Source organism: Orycteropus afer, unplaced genomic scaffold, assembly GCF_000298275.1.
Source record: "Orycteropus afer afer isolate SDZICR_OR568_19922 unplaced genomic scaffold, OryAfe1.0 scaffold00027, whole genome shotgun sequence".
NCBI lineage: Eukaryota > Metazoa > Chordata > Mammalia > Tubulidentata > Orycteropodidae > Orycteropus > Orycteropus afer.
This window is the reverse complement of record NW_006921614.1, coordinates 17,035,695-17,059,283: the sequence shown is the minus strand read 5'-3', so window position 1 is coordinate 17,059,283 and position 23,589 is coordinate 17,035,695.

The following is a 23,589-nucleotide window of genomic DNA, read 5'->3' as shown; positions in this document are numbered from 1 at the left end:
TTTTTTTTTTTTTTTTAATTGTGCTTTAGGGGCAAATTTACAGAGCAGAATTTGTTTTACATTCAACATTTCATGTACATTTGGTTTCATTCCCCAGTTATCATCCCCAACCCTAACCCACTCTCATCTTCTCCCTTCCCAGTAACTGCCCCTCTCCCTGTGCCCTTCTTAGTTATGCATTCCTGTCGGTCCAGCTTTTCTTCCATTTGACTGTTGCCCCTCTGGTGTCTCATGGGTGATTGCTTGAAGGCATGTATCTCCATGGAGTAGGTGGGTGCACCGCCCTGGGTTGAGTGTTCTGCATGTAAGTCTTACTTTTGGGCCAAGAGCCAGCCCTTGGGAGTGAGTTTTATCCCAGGCCTGATGTGTATCCCAGGGCCAAAGTCTAGGGGGTCAAACCAGACTCCGTCTGACCAGTAATTCTGGTCATTATTGTGTTTTGGTTTTTCTTCCACAATTTCCATCATTATTGCATAGCATTCCAGGTCATTTATCCATTCATCTGATGATAGGCACTTAAGTTGTTTCTATCTTTTCTTTCTTTCTTTCTTTTTATTATGATTTGACTGAAAATTTATAGAGCAAATTCACTTTCCATACAGCAGTTCACATAAACTTTTGTTTCTATCTTTTTGCTATTGCGAGTAATGCTGCCATGAATATGGGTGTATATATCTGTTTGTGTCACAGCTCTTATTTCTGTAGGTCATATGCCTAGTATTGAGATTGCTGGATCATATGGTACTTCTATTTCCAACTTCTCAAGTAAGGGCTATACCAGTTTCCACAATGGTTGTGCCATTTTACAGTTCAAGCAGTGATGCTGGAGGGTTCTAGTCTCTCTATACACTCACCAGCATTTGCTGTTTTCTGTGTTTTGAACTTTGGTATTAATGCTGGGGTGAGATGATATCTCATCATTATTTTGTTTGCATGTCTCTAATGGCTAATGATTGCAAGTATTCATGTGTTTGTTAGTCCCCTGAATATCTTTTTTGGTAAAGTGTCTGTTCATGTTTTCTGTCCATCTATTAATTGGATTGTTTGTCTCTTTGTTGTTGAAGTGTTAAAACTTTATGTAAATTTTTTGTAAAACTTTTCTGTAAATTTTAGAGTCCTTTGTCTGATATGTTATTACCATAAATGTTTCTTCCAGTCTATAGGGTCTATTTTACTCTTTTTGTGATGTTTAAATTTTTGGAAGTCCTACTTGATAGCTCTGGTGGTGTAGTGCCTAAGACATTTGACTACTAACCAGAAGGCCAGTGGTTCAAACCCACTAGCCACTCCTCAGAAGGAAGGTTGGAAAATCTACTTCCCTAGTGATACCACCACCTAAGAAGGGGTCGCTATGAGTCAGATCTGACTTGATGGCAGTGAGTTGAGTGTTTGAGTCATCTAGCTTGTCTTCTGCTGTTTGTGCATTTTTTGCTATGCTTGATAGTATATTTATGCATGTATTAGGGCCCCTAAGTTTGCTCCAGGAGCTCTGGTAGTGTAGTGCCTAAGGTACTTGACTGATAACCAGAAGGCTGGCAGTTCAAACCCACCAACCACTCCTCAGAAGGAAGGTTGGGCAATCTACTTCCATAGTGATACTGCCTCAGAAATCCAAGGAGGGATCAATATGAATCAGGTCTGACTCGATGGCAAATAATAACAACAACAACAACAACAAATTTGCTCCTATTTTTTCTTTGATGACCATTATGGTTTTAGGTTTTACATTTAGGTCTTTGATCCATCTTGAGTTAGTTTTTGTGTATGGTGTGAGCTATCGATCTTGTTCCATTTTTGTGCAAATGGATATCCAGTTGTGGCAGCACCACTTGTTAATGAGACTGTCTCTTGCCCATATAATAAATTTTGGACTTTTGTCAAAGATCAGCTGTCCACAGGTGGTTGGATTTATTTCTGGGTTCTCAATTCTGTTTGATTGGTTGATATGTCACTCATTGTAACAATACCAGGTTGTTTTGGCTACTGTGGCTGCATAGTTTGGAAAGAGTGAGGTTTCCTACCTTATTATTCTTCTTTAGTAGTGCTTTGTTTATCTGAGGTCTCTTTCCTTTCAATATAAAGTTGGTGATTAATTTTTCCATCTCTTTAAAGAATGATGATGGAATCTAGATTGAGATTGCATTATATCTGCAGATAGCTTTGGGCAGTGTTGGCATTTTTTCTGTTAAGTCTTCCTATCCATGAGCGTGGTATAGTCTTCCATTTATATAGATCCCTTTTGCTTTCTTGTAGTAGTGCTTTATAGTATTCTTTGTGTATTACTACTATTACTCATTGCTGTCAAATTGGATCTGACACATAGTGACCCTTCCTTGGATTTCCGAGGCAATATCACTACAGAAGTAGATTGCCCAACCTTCCTTCTGAGGAGTGGCTTGTGGGTTTGAACTGCCAGTCTTCTGGTTAGCGGTTTTTTTTTTTTTTTAAACTCTAGTTTGATTTATTCTTAAGTACTTTGTCTTTTGGGTGGCTATTGTAAATGTTATTGTTTTCCTGATTTCCTTTTCAGAGTTCTCTTTGTTAATGTAGAGGAATCCAGCTGATTTTTGTACATTGATCTTGTACCCTGCCACTTTGCTGAATCCTTCTGTTATTTCCAGTGGTTTTCTTGGTAAATCTCTAGGATTTTCTATGTATAGGATCATATCATCAGAAAATAGAAATAATGTTACTTCCTCTTTGCCCATTCAGATACCTTTTCTTTCTCTTTCTTGCTTCATTGCTCTGTCTAGGACTTCCAATACAATATTGAACAGGAGTAGTGATAAAGGGAATACCTGTCTTGGTTCCATTTGCAAATGGAGTGCTTTCAGTCTCTTTCTGTTGAGAATAATTTTGGCCATTTGTTTTGTGCATATGACCTTAATTATGCCAAGGGATTTCCCTTCTATTCCTATTTTGCTGAGCATTTATATAAAGAATTGGTGTTGGATTTTGTCAAATGCTTTTTTTCACAACTTGATATGATTAAGTGGTTATTTTCTGTTGTTTTATTTAGGTGGTGGGTTACATTGATTGTTTTTTTCTAATGTTGAGTCATCCTTGCATACCTGGTATGAATCCTGCTTGTTTTATTTTATTTTTTTCTTTTTAATATGTTATAGGATTCTGTTGGCTAGTATTTTGTTGAGAATTTTTACATCAGTGTTCATGATGGATATTGGTCTGTAATTTTCTTTTTTAGTGATGTGTTTGCCTGGTTTTGGTATCAGGATAATGGTTGCTTCATAGAATGCGTTTGGCAGTTAAAGATGTGTATCAACTTGTTTGAGCTGTGGTTTTGAGTGGCTTGTAAGCTGGATGTAGTTATTCTCCATGATGAGATTGTAATCACCTCCATGGTGGAATCTACTATGAAATGTTAATCAGTGGAAAGAAAGCTAGCTGCCTTAGGGATGTGGCCTGCCTCTGGTATATATGGAAGATCTTTGAGAAATGTAAAATGGACATGGAGTTGGCATCTTCTGACCTCCTCTAATTTCATGAGTGGGAGAATGAATCACCATCAGTGGCCCAAAGCTTTTCTTATGAGGCCAGACGTGCCTCCAGCCTTTTTACCAACTCTGACACCAACTGTCCCTACCATAGCACTCATAACTTCTCTGCTGGGTTCTATAATCCCTTTCAATGGCCACATGGAACTCATGGACAATACTCACAATTATGGAGTTAATTAGGGAAGTAACAGGTTGTAGGTCAGGTTCAGGAATGCTCTGAGGATATAATTCTTCAATCAGGACAGTCTCTTCCCTGTTATGCTCTCAGGCATGCCTCCTCTGGCCCTTGGCCTCTTGCCCTAGACTCTACCCTACTTCCACAAATGTGTTACAAAGTTATTTTAGCTCTACTGACAGGTCCACCTATGTGCACCCCACTCTGCCAGCAAGCTTCCTGCTCAACAGCACTCAGCTTTCTCACTCTGTGGACGAGGCAAGACTGCCACTCTGTCTTGTGCCTCTGGCTTCCACTGCTGCTGTCTCTCAGCCAAGCATCTCTACCAGGGCATCTCTGCTGGAGTGTTTCTGTGAAAGAGGTCCAGCTCAGGGATCTCAGGTCCAAAGACACTCTCCACTTCACCTCTAGCTCTTCTTTCTTGATGGTACAGAGATTCCCTCCTCTGCCTCTAGGAAGGCTCATTTTAAGCTTGGCAGAGTGACAAAGCTAACCAAACTCTACATTAGAGTTCCATACATGTTATCTGTATGGTCCCACCCAGGAATCTAGTGGAAGTCACAAAGACCATGGTTAGAAAAGCCATACCAAGTAATTCACTGCACCACAGGAAAGAGCTTTAGCTTTTTGACACATCTGGATCCTGCATCTGGGTGAGTTTTCCTCTCCAGTTCCTGACCTTGGACCAGTGGCCAGCCATGTTGCCTGGCAATTTTCAGATTGTTCATGGACTTGAGCCAGTGGTCAGTTCTGTTGCCTACTGATCATGGGATTGTGCCATTTTATCTGCTAATTTATCAGCATCAGCAACCAGCAACCACCTGAGTTAAGAGATACCTACAGCACCATTGGGCCTATAGCAAGAGGCAGAGCTAAAGCCCAAGGTCAAGGGGCCTTCAACCAGCACCTCAAGAAGCCAGCATTCCCCTTCAGAGCCAGCATTCTGAATTTGGATTTCCAGCCTTCCAACTGTAAAAGAATAAATTGCTGTTTGTTAAAGCTGTCCAGTTGTGGTATTTTTTGTTATAGCATCACTAGAGAACGAAGACAATGGTTTAGGTAGTATTCTATTCTTTTCTGTATTCTGGAATAATTTCAGTAGTATTAGTGTCAATTCTTCTCTGAATATTTGGTGGAATTTGCCAGTGATGCCATCTTGGTGAAGACTTTTGTTGTTATTTTTATTAAGAGTTTTCTTTTAATGCCTTTTCACTTTCTTCTTTTGTGATGGATCTGATCAAATTTTCTACCTTAGGTTGTGTTAGTGTGGATAGGTAGAGTGTTTCTAGAAATTTATCCATTTCTTCTAGGTTTTTTAAATTTTTGGAGTACAGTTCTTCATAGTATTCTGTTATCATCCTTTTTATTTCAGATGGTTCTGTTATAGCATTGCCTATTCCTTTCTTATTTGTGTTATTTGCATCTTCTCCTTTTCTTATGTTAAATTTGCAAGTGGGTTGTCCATTTTATTAATCTTTTCAAAGAATCAACTTCTAGTCTTCTTAATTCTTTCTATTATTTTTCTGTTTCATTTATTTCTGCTCAAATCTTTATTATTTCTTTCTTTTTTTTTTTGGTGACTGTTGCCTTTTTCTTGCTGTCCCTTTTCTAATTGTTTTAAATGTTGGATTAAGATGCTGATTTTGTTTCTTTATTCTTTTTTTATTTGTATGCTTATTGCTATAAGTTGTCCTCTGAACACTGCTATGGCTGTGTCCCAAAATTTTGATATTTTGTGCTTTCATTCTCATTTGATTCAAGGATTTTTTAAATTTCATTTTTTATTTCTTCTAATACCCAGTTGTTTTTAAGCATGGTGCTATTCTTTTTCCATGTATTTGATTTATTTCACTTAATATTCATATTGTTGATTTTTAATTTTATAGCATTGTGATCTGGGAAGATGCTCTGTAGTATTTGGATATTTTAAATTTTATTGAAGCTTGCTTCGTGACCTGATATATCGTCTACTCTGGAGAAAGTTCTATGTGCACTGGGAAAGAATGTATGTTGAGCTTTGTTGGGTGGATTGTTCTATACATGTCTATGAAGTCTTGTGGCTTGATTGTGTTGTTTAGATATTCTGTATATTTTTGTAAGTTTCTTTCCAGTTGTTATGTCCTTCATCAAAAAAATAGTGTATTAAAGTCTCCTACTGTTGTTGTGGAGTTGTCTATTTCTCTTTTTAATTCTGCTCAAGTTTGATTTATGTATTTTGGAGTTCTTTCATTGGGGACATAGATATTTATTATGGTTATATCCTCTAGTTCAATTGACACTTTAATCATTGTATAATGTCCTTCTTTGCCTCTTTTGCTGGCTTTTGCCTTCATGTCTATTCTATCAGAAATTAATATTGCCCCTCCTTCTCTTTTTTGATTACCATTTGCTTGGTATATGTTTTCCCAACCTTTGATATTTAGCTTATTTTTGTCTTTGTGTCTAAGATGTATCTCTTGTAGACTGCATATTGATGGGTCATATTTTCTTATCCAATCTGCTATGTTCTCTCTTGATTAGTGCATTTAGTCCATTTACCTTCAGTGTAACTATCAATAGGTATGAATTTACAGTTGCCATTTTTCTGAGTGTTTTTGAGTTTTTTTTTTTTTTTTTTTTTTTTTTGTGTGTGTGTGTGTGTGTGTGGTGTTGGTGGTTTCCTTGTTCAACATACTTTTCTGTAATGAATTCATTTTGTTTATGGATTTTCTTATCATTTCCTTCATTGCTATTGTCTTAGTGTTTACAGAGACTTTATGATTATCTTCTTTTATTTTGGTGAAAAGTTTTATTAACTTTCTTTGAGATTACCCTGTAATTTATTATGATCTTTCCAAGTTCAAAGCAGTCCATTCTGGACTTTCTCTCCATTTGAAAATTCTCTAAGTATATAATTTATCCTCTTCTTTTGCTTTGTAATTATCACTGTTTATAAGTTGACATCTCTGCTGCCCTATTTTCAGTCTTGTAGGTTTATTTTATTTTTGATACTTCCATATCTCAGGTGATTTTGTCATATGTCCTAATCTCTGTTTGTTGCCTGCTATTATTGTTTCTGTCTGAAGCTTTAGCAATTCTTGTAAGTTTGATTTTGTTTTGCAAATTTTCTTAAAATTGTTTTCTCTGGGAATGTCCTAACTCCACCATCATATTTCAGAGACAGTTTAGGTGGATATGTAATTCTTGGTTTGCAATTATTTTCTTTCATGATTTAATATATGTCTTTCTATAACCTTCTTGCCTGCATGGTCTCTGCTGAGAAACTAGAGCTTAGTCTTATTGATTCTCCTTTGTAGATACCTTTTGTTTTTACCAGAGGTGCTTTCAGGATTCTTTCCTTGTCTTTTGGTTTGGAGAGTTTGTATATGGTATATCTTGGTGATTTTCTTTTGGCTTCTATCCTATTTGGAGCTGAACTTCTTAAATGCATATCTTCTCATCTCTTCTAATAATAAGAAAGTATTCTTCCAACAAATCTTGGACAATTTCTTTCTTTCTTTTTTTTTTTTTTTCTTTTCATGTTCTGCAATTGCAATCAGCTGTAAATTATTCCACTCGAGGTATCCCACATGATTCATAGACTTTCTTCATTTTTTTATATATATTCTTATTGTTCCTCTGACAGATTAGTGTTGAGCGATTTGTCTTTAATCTCACTACTTCCGTGTTTCATTGATTCAGTTCTACTCTTTTGTCCTTCCAATGTGTTATCTATTTCTGAAATTTTAATATTAATCTTCTAGATTTCTATTTGCTGTTTTTGTCTGGTCCTGAAATTTCCACTTATTTTGACAATTTATTCTTGTTTTTTCTTTAATTCTTTTAGTTTTATCTGTATTTTCCTTGATTTTTCTTCTATTTTTCTTCCAACTTTCTCTCAATTAATTGAGAGTATCTAACTATAATTCTTTTGAATTTCTTATCAGTAGTTTCACTAGCATTTCTTCACCTGGAAGATTTTCTGCCCCTGTATTTTGATCACTTGTTTAAGGCATCTTATCCTGTATTTTGTATGTGATTTAGAGTTATCTGTTGTCTCTGAGACATTGTACTGTTATTGTATTAATTTGTTGATTATATATCGATTTGCTACCCCCTGATTTACTGTTTTTTTCTATTTTAATATATCTGGGCAACTAGTTGAGTGTGCTATTCTGATCAGTAGTTTGGCAGCACTAAGGCACTCACCACTGGTCTCTGGGTGGATTTGATAGCAGGTGGGAGTTTGGATATGAGTGAATGATTACTTCATGCAGTGCACCTGAGAGCAAGCTGATTGGGTGTTCACCACCGTCTTTAGTGGTCCAGGAGTGGTGGAGCATGTGAAGGCACTCACCCAGTGGGTGAGGCAGCAGGTTGGTGGGTCTGGCTGGGTAGGGTCACTGGCTCCAAATGCTGGGGAAAGATAGAAAGAAAAAAGTGGGGAGGAGAGAGGGAAAAAAGGGGAAAAATAAGAAAACAAAACAAGGAGAGAAAGGAAATAAAAAGAGGGGGAAGAGAGGAAACATAAGAAAAAGAAGAAAAACAAAACAAAAAATAAATGTAGCACAATACTGGTGCAAGTGGAAGCTGCCAGAGATGGCTGCAGTGGAAATATGGCATTTGTTCCACAGGAGCATGCATGGTAGTTCATAGAAAGGGTCCAGGGAGGCTGTATTGAATGAAGATGTCAGGGTGAGGCAAGATACTCAGTGAGATCAAAAAAGAAGAAAAAGAAAAAATAAGTTGCAGAGGTAAGGGGGAGAAACAAAGAATTAAAAAGAAAAAGGAATAAAAAATAAAATGTGGCAAGAGAGATAGACTGAGAAAAAAGAGAAGAAAGAAAAGAAGAAAGAGATAAAAATGATGTAAGTGTTTCCTGCTAAACATAGGTGCATCAGGAATGTGAAGCTCAGTCCAGGGGACCTCATACCACCATCAAATATGGAGTTGGGGTAGATGTTGTGATCACAGAGGGGAGGCAGGAACAAAAAGAAAAAAAAAAGAGGAAGTGAAGAGGAGAAAATAAAAGAAAAAGATAGAAGAGGAAAACATGGAAGAGAAGAAAGAAGGACTAAGAAGAAGGAAAAAAAGAATGAAAAGGAAAGAAAGACAGAAGTAGCCCAGTACAGGCTAAATTGCCAGCCACCATACACAGCTGTGCAGGATGATAGCACTTGCTCCATAGAAGCACACCCACACCTCTGACCATAAAGGGTGGAGACTAGTGCTGCTAACCACCACAGCAGCAGGGAAAGGGATCCAAAAAAGGAGAAAAAGTAAGGAAAGAGGAAATTGAAGGAAAAAAAAAAGGAAGGGGAAGAGATGGAAGAACAAAGTGGAAAGATATGTAAAAAAAAAAAAAGAGGAAAAAAAGTGGCACAGCACTGGCAGGAGGTAGGAGGGAGTTTGACCAGCCACTAGGTGGAGGTGTCAGGGGGGGAGAGGCTGTGCCTATGTTCACTAGGAAGTTGTGCAAGTTAAGGGGGAAGGACACACCTCTCTGTTTGCCTGATACCAATGTTGGTACTGGTGCTGTCCTGGGCAAGTGGAGCTGGTTATCTGCTTCCTGCTCCAATTGGAACACTGCCTGAAATAATTCAAAATGGCCATGCTGTGCCAATTGGCAGTTTACTGTTGATTGTGTACTGCCTTTGTTCAGTCTCTTTCTCTTGTCAGTATTTGATCTACTTCTTTATCCTTTCCTTTGAAGCTGTGTGATCCAGGATTGTCATCTGTCACCATTTCCCTTGTTTTTTTTTTGAGTCTTCGTTGTAGGTCTGGAGAGTGTATCTGCCTTGTCCACCATCTTGAAAGATTCTCCTCATTTCATTTTTATTTATTTCCAATATTCTAGGATTTATACTTCATGCAATCCACATTTCAGTCACTAATGGATGATTGCACTTTTTACTTCTCATTTTCAGTCAGATCACATCAACAAATGAAGATCCCAAAGGCTTTACTCCATGCATGTCATTTTGGTTGGCACTACCTTGAGAACACAGCAATTCCTGGTTATATTTTGAGTCCAATCAAGGGTCTCATTCTCCAGTACTCAGTTTCTGTTGTTATCCATAAGATTTTAATTGGTAATTTTTAGAAATTACCAAACCTCTTGCCTGGTCTGTCTTAGTTTGGAAACTCCTCTGAAACCTGTCTACCATGGATGAATCTGCTGATATTGGAATACTGGTGGCATAACTTCCAATATCTTGCATTCCACCACAGTACCACAAACTGACAAATAGATGCAGGGTCTTTCTTTGGTGGATGTCAATTCATCTTTGTACAGTTGCTCCAGAAACCAGAACTTGCTTCTGAAATGTCTATTGTGTATTATTTGCATAAAGCCTCTCATCTTCCTCTCAACCAAAAAAAGCCAAACTCACTGCCATCGAGTCAGTTCTGACTCATAGTGACCCCTCCTTGGGTTTCTGAGGAGGTATCTCTATGGAAGTAGATTGCCCCATCTTTCTTCTGAGTAGTGGCCGGTGGATTTAATCTGTCAGCCTTCTGGTTACCAGTTGAATGTCTTAGCCACCAAAGCTCCCCATCTTCCTCTAAGACATTAGTATTAGATTATCTCAAACTACATGTGTGAATTTCCTCATTCTGCACAGAACTTAAGAGATTTGGTAAACTCATCTAACAATACTAACAGTGAATTGAATACAAAAACAAAAAAACAAGTGAGTTGCTGTCTGGTTGAGTCCAACTCTGGGGACTCCATGTGTGTCAGAGACTGATTTTTCAAACGTAAATGGTCAGACCTTTCTTCTGAAGTACCTTTGGGTTGACTTGAATGCCAACCTTTTTGTTGGCAGCCAAGCATGTTAAACATTACACCACTCTGGGGAACCCAATTTAGGTGTTGGGTTGACCTCCTCTGAGGGATTTTTTTTTCAAGTTGATTTGACTTTGTCTTTTGGTATATACTTTAACCCGCTGCCGTCGAGTCGATTCTGACTCAGCAACCCCCATTGGTTTTCTGAGTTAGTAAATCTTTATGGAAGTAGATTGCCCTATCTTCCTTCCATGGAGTGGCTGGTGAATTTGAACCACCAGCCTTCTGGTTAGCAGTCAAATGCCTTAGGCACTGCACCACCAGAACTCCTTAATATGTACCTTAAACCAAAACCAAAACCAAACCCACTGCCATCAAGTTGGATTTGACTCATAGTGACCCCTCCTTGGGTTTCTGAGGTGGTATCACTATGGAAGTATATCTCCCTACCTTCCTTCTGAGGAGTGGCTAGTGGGTTTGAACCTCCAGCCTTCTGGTTAGCAGTCAAATGCCTCAGGCACTACACCACCAGAGCTCCCTAGTATGTGCCTTTGTTGTTGTTGTTGTTGTTGTTTGCCGTCGAGTCGGCACCGACTCATAGCGACCCCTCCTTGGGTTTCCGAGGTATGTACCTTAGTGAGTCCTTTTTTTAAGCATAGAAATGAATATGACTAAAGACTCATCAAAAAAAAAAAAAAAAAGACTCATAGGGTTCTTTAATTAGTAAGTAATTGATAGTACTTTTATTTCATTGCCTATGACTTGTCAGGAAGTATATTGGATTTTTTACATATTTTTAATTTAATTCTTCTAACTACGCAATGACATAGATACTATTTCTATCTTACGAATAGGAGAAAAATGAGGTTCAAGCCATAGTGAAGCTGAAAGTCACATAATCAGTAAATAATAGAGGTAGAATCTGAACCTAGGTCTGTCTGAATTCTAAAGCTATGCTCTTTCCATGACTATATAGCACCTCTTACAAGTGACTTTACAAATGACTCATTTTGTTCTTTGAAATACTAATGCGACTAATGCTTGTTTTTTTTTTTTTTCAAATTGTGATTTGGGTTAACGTTTACAGAGCAAATTCACTTTCTGTACAACCCTTTATACACATTTTGTTTTATGACATTGATTACAATCCCCATAATATAATAGCTGTCTTCCGACTTCCTCCCTCTGTTTACCTTTTCCCAATGTCCTTCTTTCCTACACATTCCTACCTTCTGAGCTAACTCCCTGTGCAAATTCTGCTCTTCTGGTCTCCCACGGTTTATTGTTCTAAGGACTATACCTACCTGGTATAAATGTTCACCTTATATACCTCTCTATTGTTTGGTTGGAAGCCAGGGGAGAGAGTTCAATTCCAAGCCTGAAGGGTCACTAGAAGCAATAGTCTAAAGGATTTCAGCACTCCCTATCAGACCTGGTCTTTTTTATAATAATTTTGAGTTTTGTTCCACATTCTTCTCCTACTTCATATCCAAGATCTCCTCTTTTTAAAGCTTGGAGTTTTTGTGGAGCCAAGAGTAATAATATCCTCTGCTGAATTGCTCTTTTAATTAGCATTGCTGTCACCTCATTGATTGGTTGTTTCCTTTAGACCTAGTGACCTCCAAAATCATTGGAATTTGAAGTCTCCTGATGTCCAGAGACTTGATAACATGCAGAGGGCTCAGGACCTGCTTCTAGAGTTCCATATGGAAGATGCTCTATAGGAGACAGATGGGAGGGTGGGCAAAGAGTGGAGGCAGACTCCAGGCTGGGCCTGGGGTTTCTAGGAGTTTAACACCCACTATGCTGTCTGCCCTGTGGCAAAGGACACCTCTCTGTAGCAAGACTTGTTCTTCTCTGACCCAGGGGTTGATTATGAACCATTGTTCTCCTTAATAGAGGCCTGGGAATAAAATCCGTACAATTCACACAGCAGCTTTGATAGTGTAAATTAAGAACCAGTGGCAATCTTGCATAGACTCTGTTCCTAAGATTGATTTCCCATTTCTGTTGAATGGATTCTGACTCATAGTGACCCTATAGGACAGAGTACAACTGCCTCATAGGCAGTGGCATGACTAGGCTTGGTGTCACCCAGTGCAGCAGCAACTCATGGTGTCAACCTCCACCCCTTATCCAGGGCAGAGTGCTGCAGAGTAGCTCTACTCCTCCTGGCCCTTCCTCCAGAGTTCCCCTCAGTTCCTCCTTCTCCCACTGGCCAAAGTGGAGACCCTCCTCTATGTTCAATGGCAAGTGCCATAACCCACCTTCCTGCACCCTGACTGCCAGGTGACTGGGGTGAGTGACAAGTTTTGCACCGGGTGACAGGTGACTCCAGCCCTAGTGACACCACTGCCTTGGCAGCCTCTCTTTCTGTGGTGCAGACCCATACACCACCAGCACAGACCTTGGGATCATTTTGTTGCCATTCCCTCAGACAGTATCGGGGATATGGTCTGCACCCCCCACCCTATAATGATGCCACTGCCCATGGGGTTTCCGAGGCTGTAAATCTTTATGGAAGGTGACAGCCATATCTTTTTCCGAAGGTGGAGTTGACCTTTCGGTTAGCAGCTGACTGCTTAACCACTGCACCAGCAGGGATCCTTATTGATACACTAGTTTAAGTTAAATAGAAAAATATTTTCCTAGGTCACAAAACTGAACTACAGACAGACTGTTGTCACACAGAGCAAGGGTTAGTTTGGGTGTAGAGACCTCACTCAGACTACCTCCCTCTGCTTTGAAGTTCTCTAGGCCCCAAGGGAGACAAGGGGACACACTGGAGTCACCTCCTAGAGTGGAAGGGCCCTTTGGCCCTACTCCTTCCCCACCAGGACTTCTAATATTGCTTTACTTGCTTATTATTTATTTATTTATTGTCATAATCTTTAAATATTTTTCAAATAGATGAGATGATGTCTAGCACTCTTCAATGATTAGTAAGCTCATTCTCAAGGCTGTGCTATAAGGCATGGATCAGAAAGATCCTTGCAAATAATTACAGCTGAGAAGTTGTTTCCCAATAAATAGTTGTTGTTGTTGTTATATGCCATCGAGTCAGATCCGACTCATAGCGACCCCTCCTTGGGTTTCCGAGGCAGTATCACTATGGAAGTAGATTGCCCCATCTTCCTTCTGAGGAGTGGCTGGTGGGTTTGAACCGCCAGCCTTCTGGTTAGCAGTCAAGTGCCTTAGGCACTACACTACCAGAGCTCCAATAAATTGTAGCTGCCTTGAAAATAAGCCACAGTGAAGCTTGAGAAGAATATAGCATTGAAGTCTTTCTAGTAAGTGCTTCTATAGTCCATCTATTTTTATGTAAAAGGCAAGTGACAACATCGGTTATCATCTTCTGTGAGTTATTTTTATTATTGGAATATTGATACTTTGTTGTTTTTCCAAATATGACCATGTTATGAATTAATAATTAAAGAGAAGATTTACAATATATTTAACCATATCTCTCACAATCTACTACTTTTGTGTTTCCCACAATAAAGCAAACAAAACAAACCAATCATTGTAACAGTTGATGCAATTTGTATTTAATTCTGACAGTCAGGGTAAAGTGAAGTTTACATCTATTTCTGAGAGCACATGGGATGATCTGGAGCCATTTATCTGATATGATAAGTATCCACCAACCACATGTGACTATTGAGAAGTTGAAATGTGGCTGATCTGACCTGAGGTGTATTGTCAGTCAAAATGCACAGTGGATTGTGATGGAAGAGCTTATAATAAATTTTAAATTGATTCCATGCTGAAATGTTACTATTTTGGATATGTTACATTAAATAGGTTATATTAGTAAAATTATTTTATCTTTTTTCCTTTTTAAAATTGTGGCTACTGGAAAATTTAAAATGACACACGTGCTCACATGTCCACTATTCTGTTTTTGTTGATGAGCACTGCCCTGGAGTCTTCCAGGAAATAGCAAGCCCCTTTCCAGTTTTCCAGCCATGGCAACAAGCAGAGGAATTCTTCTAACCCAGTTTCTCTCTCAAGAATTCAGTGAGTCCATCACTTATTACATTGAAACCCAGTGGCAAAAAGTAGTTAATTCATTGTCCAAATTGGTTCTCTTTACAAGTAGGGAGTGATTTTCATTGGAAAGCTTTGTCAATATAAATTTTAATTGATAGTAATACTAATAAACCAACCCCAAAACACCAAACTCATAGCAACTCACATGAGTTTCCAAGGCTGTAAATCTTTATGGAAGCAGTCTGCCTCATTTTTTCTCCCATGGAGCAACTGGTGGGTTCAAACCACTGACTTTTTGATTAAATGCATTTAGCCAAATCCTTAACAACTGTACGACCAGAGCTCCTTACCAAAGGGGAATTAATTCACAATTATATTTTGTAAGAAACAATTAGAAAACTTTGAGAATACATTTAAACATAAATTTATATGTACTGTAATATATACTGCTCATAACTTAATAGTTTATTTATAATGTAAAACTATATAATTATATATCTATCTTCTTGCTTGCCTTCTTAGCTACTGGTAAAATGGCAGATATTTTAAATATAAAATTAGCTTCTTTACAGTTAGGCATAATTAGTTATGAAATTACCTTTCAAATAATGAAAACAGAGACGCATGCAATGACTTGTAAAAGTACTTCACCTTATTGTTCATATGCTGATAGATAGCTCTTTTATTTTTTTTCTCCCATTAGTTTCCCAGTTTAACCTAGAACAGAGGGCATTCTTTAAACCAAAGGGAGGAGGTGTCTGTTTAGTTCCAGTAGCAATCATAATAGAGTGATGGAAATACTTGACTATAGCTTTCTGTGCCCATTGAGACACCTGGAGGACACATCTGTGTGTGTCGTTTACATGTGATGCTCCATTTGCTAAACACTAAGGATGTGTTTTCATGCTTGTAAAGTATTTACAGTATTCAATACTTGTAAAGTATTTACAATATTCCATGAAATGCTCCTGCCAGTGGGTTTTTAAAATATTCTTTGTGAGTTTGTTCTCATTGTTTATCTCTGCCCTCTGTATAATGCTTCTCCTTAACTCCTTTTCCACCATAGAAGACAAATGTCCAAGGGTGTTCTCTTTATCCTACCAGACAACATTAAATCAAAACAGATGAGAAGGAGGAAAAAGCTAGATCGGATTAGTAAACATGATTAGTTAAAAAAAGAAAACTAATATCAAGTGTAAAATATGGTAATTTGTTAGTGATTAAAACAATCATAAGCTACAGCCACCGAGTCACTTTTGACTCCTAGCAATGCTACAGGACAAGGTAGAACTGCTTCATAGCATTTCCAAGGCTGTAAATCTTTATGGAAGCAAACTGCCACATCTTTTTCCGCAAAGTGGTTGCTAGGTTCCCAATGCCCACCTTTCTGTTAGCACCCTAGTGCTTTAACCACTGTGCCATGAAGAAGTAAAACAACCATAAATGATATATTTAACAATAAATATCCTCCTTTGTCACCTAACAACAATTCTCATTATAAACTAGAAACAGTAAGGGAACAGATTATATTAATTTAAAAATTTAAAGGTTTTTTTTTGTTTGTTTGTTTGTTCATTAGACAATTAACTTTTGAAGCAGTTGGAATATTTTACGTGCAGTTTACAAGCCAAGTGTTTGCACCAGAGGATGTACTAGTTTATGGTCAGTATGATTTAGCTCGTTTTTTTATTTTCCCCCTCAGCTTTGCCTAAGGCATTTGACTGCTAACTAGGAGGCTGGCGGTTCAAACCCACCAGCCACTCCTTGGAAGGAAGGTTAGGTGAGGGCAGTGAGTGTTTTTTTTTTTTTTTTTTTTGGTTCTGCTTTCACTGGAAAAGGATAACTACACTATTTTTCAAGATAAAGAACCAAAGATGACAGTATCTGAGAAGCTTGTTGGCATGGAGTTCATTCCCTTTACAGTATTCCACAAGACGCAGCACCACTACTCCTCCAAGGAAAGCATCTGGAGTACTTCAATGAGGGAAAAGCAGTAACTTTTACAATGCACTATCTTGGCGGAGCTCACTCCCACTAGGTTCTCCTTGGTTCAGGGCTCAAGAATGCAGCTTGCGGAGGTTTCAGGGTTGGACAATCTACTGTCATAGTGATAGTGTGTCGGAAACCCAAAGAGGGGTTGCTATGAGTCGGGTCCAACTCCACGGCACATAAAACAACAACAGCCTTTTCTCTTATTGCCCTTTTTAGTTTGCTCTGCTTACTAAAAACCTCTGCATATTGAGGAGGAGGTGTCCATAGGAGCTAGGTTGTGTGGTCTTAAGCCCACCTCAGATCTCTCCCACTGATCCGGAGCTGAGCCCCTTAGCTGCACTTTTCCTGGGCCTGGCCTCCCACCTCTAGATCTGAGGGGCTTCTCACTAGCCCCAGACACAGATAGACCTTCTAACAGAGGCTCCAGGGTGAGCGGCTTGCTTGAAACTTTGGTAGAATCCTCGGAGGAAGCAACTGCAAAGATCTGCTATTTTTTGTAATCCTGGAGCATATCCCGACTTTTTCTGACTTTTCTTCTTCAGTTTTCAAACTCTTCACTGTGTATACTAGATATAAAAAACACCACCTTATTCATCAACCTTCTTTACCCTCTGTGTTCCACTCATGTACCTCTAATCCTAAATATCATATTACCAAGTTTCACTTTTATCTAGGATCACTTTTGACATTTTCTATACCTTATACCTCCACATCTTCACATTTAATGAATTACTAAGTCTTTCAGGTTTCCCCTTTATGTTTCCTCTGCTATCACATCATCTTAGCCTGGAATATTACAGTAGTCTCCTGACTGGCCTGCCTCCCACCTCCCTAAAGGCAGTTGCTGGAATCTGTCCTGCAGGGCCCCTTAGACCCTTGTTCCAATTCTCCACTTTCATGATGCTCTTCCACAGTGCCCAGAGGTTGTTTCCTATAGTATAAGTGCTAGGCTGGCAGTCCAGATTCTCAATGCAGTGCTCAAACCTGCCTCTCACACCTCGCCAGGTTAAGCACTCTGCTGGCACAGGACTTGTCATCTCTGTGACTCCCCTCACACTATGCTCCTAACCATTCTGTCTTCCTAACCTTCATCTATTGCTCATTCTTGCACAGTATAGGCCTGCCCCTTCCAGGAGGCATGCCCATATGGTACCAGGCCATAATGCTCTCTTTTTACCCATGCACTGGATGATGAAAACGCTCTTTGACACATAATTTGGTACTGTATTTTGTGTGTGCATGTGTTTCATGCCTCTAATATTCCTGTCTTAAGTAATCTCATTATTTCTCACATGTATTGCTCATGTACCTTGTACTCATGTACTCCTTGCTCCCCCATAAGATTGTACAGTCATCAAAGAAATTCCTTGACGGTCTTAGATTTGAGACTTTGTTTTAAATAGTCAAGGCTTGTCTTATGAGTTCTCACTGTGCCTTTCTTCTGATGTCCTCATTTGTGTTACTTGTTCACATCATTTCTCCATTGGACACCAGGGTTGATTTGTACAATACACAAATTGTGTAATATTCCAGTAAAATAGAAAGATTTCTTCTAGTGATTTGTTTTGTATTTTAATTTTTTAAAAATTTATTTTTCATTAGCTATTGGATTTTGCTTTCCATTATCCCAGCTGCTTTGTAAAGAAAATAAATCCCATTAAAGAGGAGGATATTTTTGTCCTGAGCATCTAGAAGGAACTCTGTTTGTAGAATTCTGGGTGTAGTGAATGAAAAAGCTTCATTGTTCTGCATGACACAAGAAGAGGAAGGAACGGGAAGGAACAAGGGAAAGACCCAGTGAGGATGAACATTATAAGAGGGAAGAAAAGGGAAGAGCTTGAAAGAAGTGTTGCAGATTTATTTGTCTGTTTGATGTGGCTCATCTCCATCTCTATGCAGGGATCTTCAATAAGATCTATGCTGCTGTCTCATACTCTATGTTGTTGTTATGTGCCATTGAGTAGGACCCAACTCATAGTGACCCCTTCTTGGGTTTCCAGGGTGGTATCACGACAGAAGTAGATTCCCCAACCTTCCTTCCCAGGAGTAGCTGGTGGGTTTGAACCTCCAGCCTTATGGTTAGCAGTCAAGTGCTTTAGGCACTATGCTACCAAAGGATAAGCTATTTCAGGCAATACAGCAGGTGCTGACTTTTATATTTGGATCAGCAGAGTGATAGGGCTGAAGGGCCACTCCATCTCTGGTGTTACATCTAGAATCTCAGTGTGATAACTCCTGAAGGTCTCATTGGTCCCAAGTAAGAGGTATTAAAAAAACAAACAAACAAGCAAACAAAACAAAACAAAAAAACATTACATTTACTTGGTACTTCACAGCTTACAAAGGACATCATCCTACCAGAAACTACATGTGGCCAAGGAGTAGGTTTTATTAATTCCACATTACAAAGCAGACAATGAGGATTCAGAAAAGTTAAGTAATGTGCTAATAAGCAAAGGACTCGAGGCCATGATCTTTTTCGTTTTATTTATAATCTAGTGCTATCTCCATAGCTTCCATTCTTTCCCTTCCTTTCCTTTGGTAGACTGCTGTCCATGGTGCCCTGAAGCTGAATCCCTTAAGGACAGAGAATACGGCATGCAGGAGCAAGGAGAAGGTAGGTGACCAAGTATTCTGAAAGGGGCTGCACTCCTAGAATCAACCATTAGGTTAGCAGGTGCACACTGTGAAAAGATATGGGGCAAGGCCTTCACTGTAAGTGAGGGGCTCTGAAGAGAACTTGATTCTTCAGCCCTTTCGCTAGGGAAGGTTTCAGGGAGGGCATGGAAGTTTCAGGAGAGATTTAAAATATTTCTTTCATTTAATTTTTACCAAAGAAAATTTAAATTATGAAGCCAATGTAACAGTAACAGATGGCTTATTATTATTATTATTATTTAATATAGACAGATTGAAGAGAAAGAAGTTTGGCAAAAATACATTTGGGATTTGCCAGACTGAAAACATTTGAGAAATAGAATGAAACACTGGAAATGCATTACAGCAGCCTGAACCTCACACTAAGTACCACATAATTGGTATGCAGAGAGAAATGGGACTTAGTTTGATTAGCTATGGACCACAGTTGCTCCAGTCAGGGCAGGGATGATCCTGATGACTGGTACTCTGCCTGTGTGGTCTACCTGTTGAAGAAGGTATTGGAGTAGATGATGGTCAGTCTTTACTAGTACAGAAGACCTGATGATAGAACCAGCTTCCTGCACTGTGATTTTTTCCCTCTGTTGGGGAGCATGAAGCCTTTAAGCTGTGTTTTGTGAATAGCAAGAAATGTTCTTGAAAGAAATATTTGTCTCAAAATCTCCTGTCTTAGATTCTGGCCTCAACTTTTCAATACACATTTCTTTGCTAAATTTGATACATGACTGTGGCTATGCCAATGATCATGTGAAAAGAGAACAGTACCCAAAGATGAAGGGCATGGAAATAAAAATTTCTGCCTCTATTTGCAAGGGATTGATCCTTGTTGAGGGGCTGAAAATAATCAAATGGGCACATGAAAAATGTAATCAATGTGCCTGAGTTGTAAATGTGGATGTTGTTATGTTGGCAAATGTATTGTGTATGTTTTCACCACAATGAAAGTAAAAAAAAAAAAAGTAATTCATTGCATCACAGAGCACTCTATTTTCAACTTTCCAGAGGAAAAACCTCCTTTAACTAAGCTGAAATCAGGTTTAGTCCCTTCTATATGAGTGTTAATCATTTCTTGTTGTTTGCTATTGTTTCTTCTCTATTGGAAGGACTGCCTTTAACATGTCTTGCAATGTTGGTCAGGTTTTAAAAATTTCCTTAATTTCTGCTTATTTGGAAATCTCCTAATTTCACCCTTGTATTTGAGGGATAATTTGGTGGGTGTGTAATTCTTTGTTGGAGACATTTTCCCCCCCAGGTTTTTTTTTTTTTTTTTTTTAATCATCCCATTGCCTTCTCACCTGCATGGTTTCGTCCAAGAACTTAGAACTTAGTCTTATTGGTTTCCCTTTATAGTTAACTTTTCATTTTTCCTGTGCTGCTTTCAGGATTCTTCCTTTGTCTTTGGTTTGGTGAACTAGATTATGTCTTGGTGATTTGTGTGTGTGTGTGGGGGGGGCAGCAGTGTATCCTGTTTGGTGTTTGTTGAACTTCTTGAATGGATATATTCTCATCTTTCATCATATTAGGGAAATTTTCTTCCAACAAATCTTTGGCAATTTTCTCTGTGGTTTTATCTGTCTGTTCCTTTTCTAGAATTCCAGTTACATGTAGGCTATTCCTCTTGATGGTGTCCCACATGAATCTTAAGCTTCTACATTTTGCTTTGAGTTTTTTTTTTTGTCTGATTGATCCCTTAACAAAATAGTATTGGGGTATTTGTCTTCAATCTCTGTCTTCCATTGATTTGATTCTACTCCTTTGCCCCTTTAATGTGTTATCTATTTCTGAAATTCTAGTATTAATCTTCTGGATTTCTATTTGTTGTTTTTGTATCATTTCTAACTTTTTGTTTATTATGTCGATTTGTTCTTGTATTGTTTTCTGAATTGTTCTAGAGTTTTGTCAGTGTTTTCCTTGAGGTTGTCAGTGTTTTCCTTTGAAGGTATTCAATCCTTTGAAGGTATCCAAATATAATTCTTTTGCATTCCTTATGAGGGAGTTCCAATGCTTCTTCTTCCTCAGGGTTGTTTTCTGGGTTTGCATCATGGATCCTTGTTTCTACTACTTTATCTTACTTCTTTATGTGGATTGTCATGGTCTATTGTCTCTGAGACATTTTGGTGGTGTTGTATTTATGATTAATGTGTGAAAGAGAATAAATATGTGTTCACAGATATCTGTTAGCTCTTCATAAGGAGCAATTGAGGTATTGACCACCATCAACTATTGTTGAGTTGGTGCAAAAATAAGTGGTGGCCCTCATGCAATAGGTTGTGCTGCAGGAGGTGCAGGTATAGTTGTGTTGTGTTGGAACAGTTGCTGTTTTCCAATCAGTTACATGAAAAAAATTTAAAACCCACAAAAAATAAATAAATAACTAAAGCAAGAAAACAAAAAACTCAAACTGTAAAAAGAAACAGGAACAATAGCAAAAAAAAAAAAAAAACAATATAATAAATGAAAAGAAATTTTTCAAAATATTTCAAAAAGAATAAAAGAAATACAATTAGAAAAAGAGAGAAAAAAGCTACCATATCTGGGGAGGAGAAATGAGAGAAAAATGAGAGAAAAGAGCAAGAGTAAAAGAATATAAAGAAAAAAATGGGGAAACTGCAAAAGGAAAAACAAGGGATGGAAGGAACCAAAAGAAGGCCAAAAAAAAAAAAAGAGAATCAAGAAAAGGGAAGAGATAAAAAGAAGGAGGAGGAGAGTGGGAGGGGGAATAAGGAGGAGAAGGAGAAGGAGAAGAAGAACCAGGGATAGATGAGAAAGAGGAGAAAAAAAAAAAAAAAGGCAGCGGAGAAAGGAAGAAGGCAAAAAGAATAATTTAAAAACAATCAAAAACAAAACTGTTCAGGTTGGGCACAAACCAGGGTGGAATTCTTGCTGGTTAAGAAGGTGGGTGGAGGTGGGGGATGGCCATAGCTCTGTTCACCAAGAGTGTGGGGGGTGTAAAAGTAACAAGGAAAATATTGTATCTTTCCAGTTGTCAGTCTCCAGTGTGATTCCGGTGCTGTCCTAGGCAAGGGGAGCCCACTCCTATGTCACCATCTAAGTAAGGACACCACTTCCATATACTCAAAATGGTCATGTCTATCGCTTGCAAATATTCAAAATGGCTGAACCCTCAGGACAGCCATTGACAGTCTATAGGTCTGTTCGTCTCTTTCTTTGCTGTTTTCCTTTCTGGTTGTCAGCCACCAATGCAGTCCTTACCCATGCAGTCCTTAGTAAGCAGAGCCGATTCTTAGGTTGCTACTGGTTGCTCTTCAAAATGGCTGTGCCCGCAGGATAGCTGGCAGTCTGCAGTTCCATTTGTCTCATTACTTACTGTTTTCATTCAGGTGCTTCTACTAGTTGGTATTCAATCTACTTCTTGGAGGATGATGTGCAGAGGACTACCTACAGTAGGGCAGAACCTGATGCCTTTGGGCAGGAGACTTGCCAGCGGAGCTACAAGAGTTGTAACTCATGTGCAAGGCAAGGGAGGCCTGAGTGTGCCCTATGCAGGGGTTGCAAGTCCCCCCACTGAGCAGAAGGGGCATGAATAGTTTGGTTGCAAGAAAGCCCTGTAGGCCCAGGCGGCATGACAGGAGCAGGCAACATAAACCAATGAAGCTCACTGGCAAAACAGAAGCCTTGGGAGCCATGGTGTTAGCCAGAAACTGCAGTGATGTGAAGAAAGCATCTTACCCAAATCATGCTTGCCCAGGGATGTAAGAATGGACTTGGGTAATTTGGGGGAAGTGTAAGCAGTTTTGCTTTGGGACTCTGTTATTATTGTTTAATGTTTGCTTAATAATAATAATGGTTTTCCCATAGTCTCAGGGGATATCAAAGTCAATTGGCATAACATAGTCCACAAAGACAATGTTCTATCTCCTAGTTTAGTGAGCAGCAACTGGGAACTTAAAAACTTGTGAGTAGCCATCTAAAGTGAAGTTGTCAGTCTCTCCTCAACCAAAGTGAAGAAAATCAAAGTTGCATGAAATCAATTAGTCCAAAGAACTAATGGACCTCAGCCTCCATGACCCTGAGACCAGATGGTGCCTAGATACCACAACCTACTGCTCTGAAAGGGATCACAATAGAATGGAAGAAAAGTGTGGAACAAAACTCAAAATCATAAAAGCAAAACAAACAAACAAACACAAATCAAACTTACTGGTCTGATAGAGACTGGTGGAACCTCTGAAACTATGACCCTTAGTCACCCTTTAAGCTTGGAACTGAACTCACCCCTGTGGCTCAACTTTCAGCCAAACAATAAGGTGGGGAGGTAAGGACCCCTTAGAGCAAACAACCATAAGAGATCAAAAGGGTAGCATTTACCCAGGGATAAACCTAAGAAAGCAGGAAGGTATAGGAAGGAAGGATGCATGGAATTGGGAAATACAGGAAGAAAGTGGGAAGAATGCTGTTACACTGTGGGGATTGCAATCAATATCGTGAAACAAAATATATACGAATTTTTGAATGGAAAACCAATT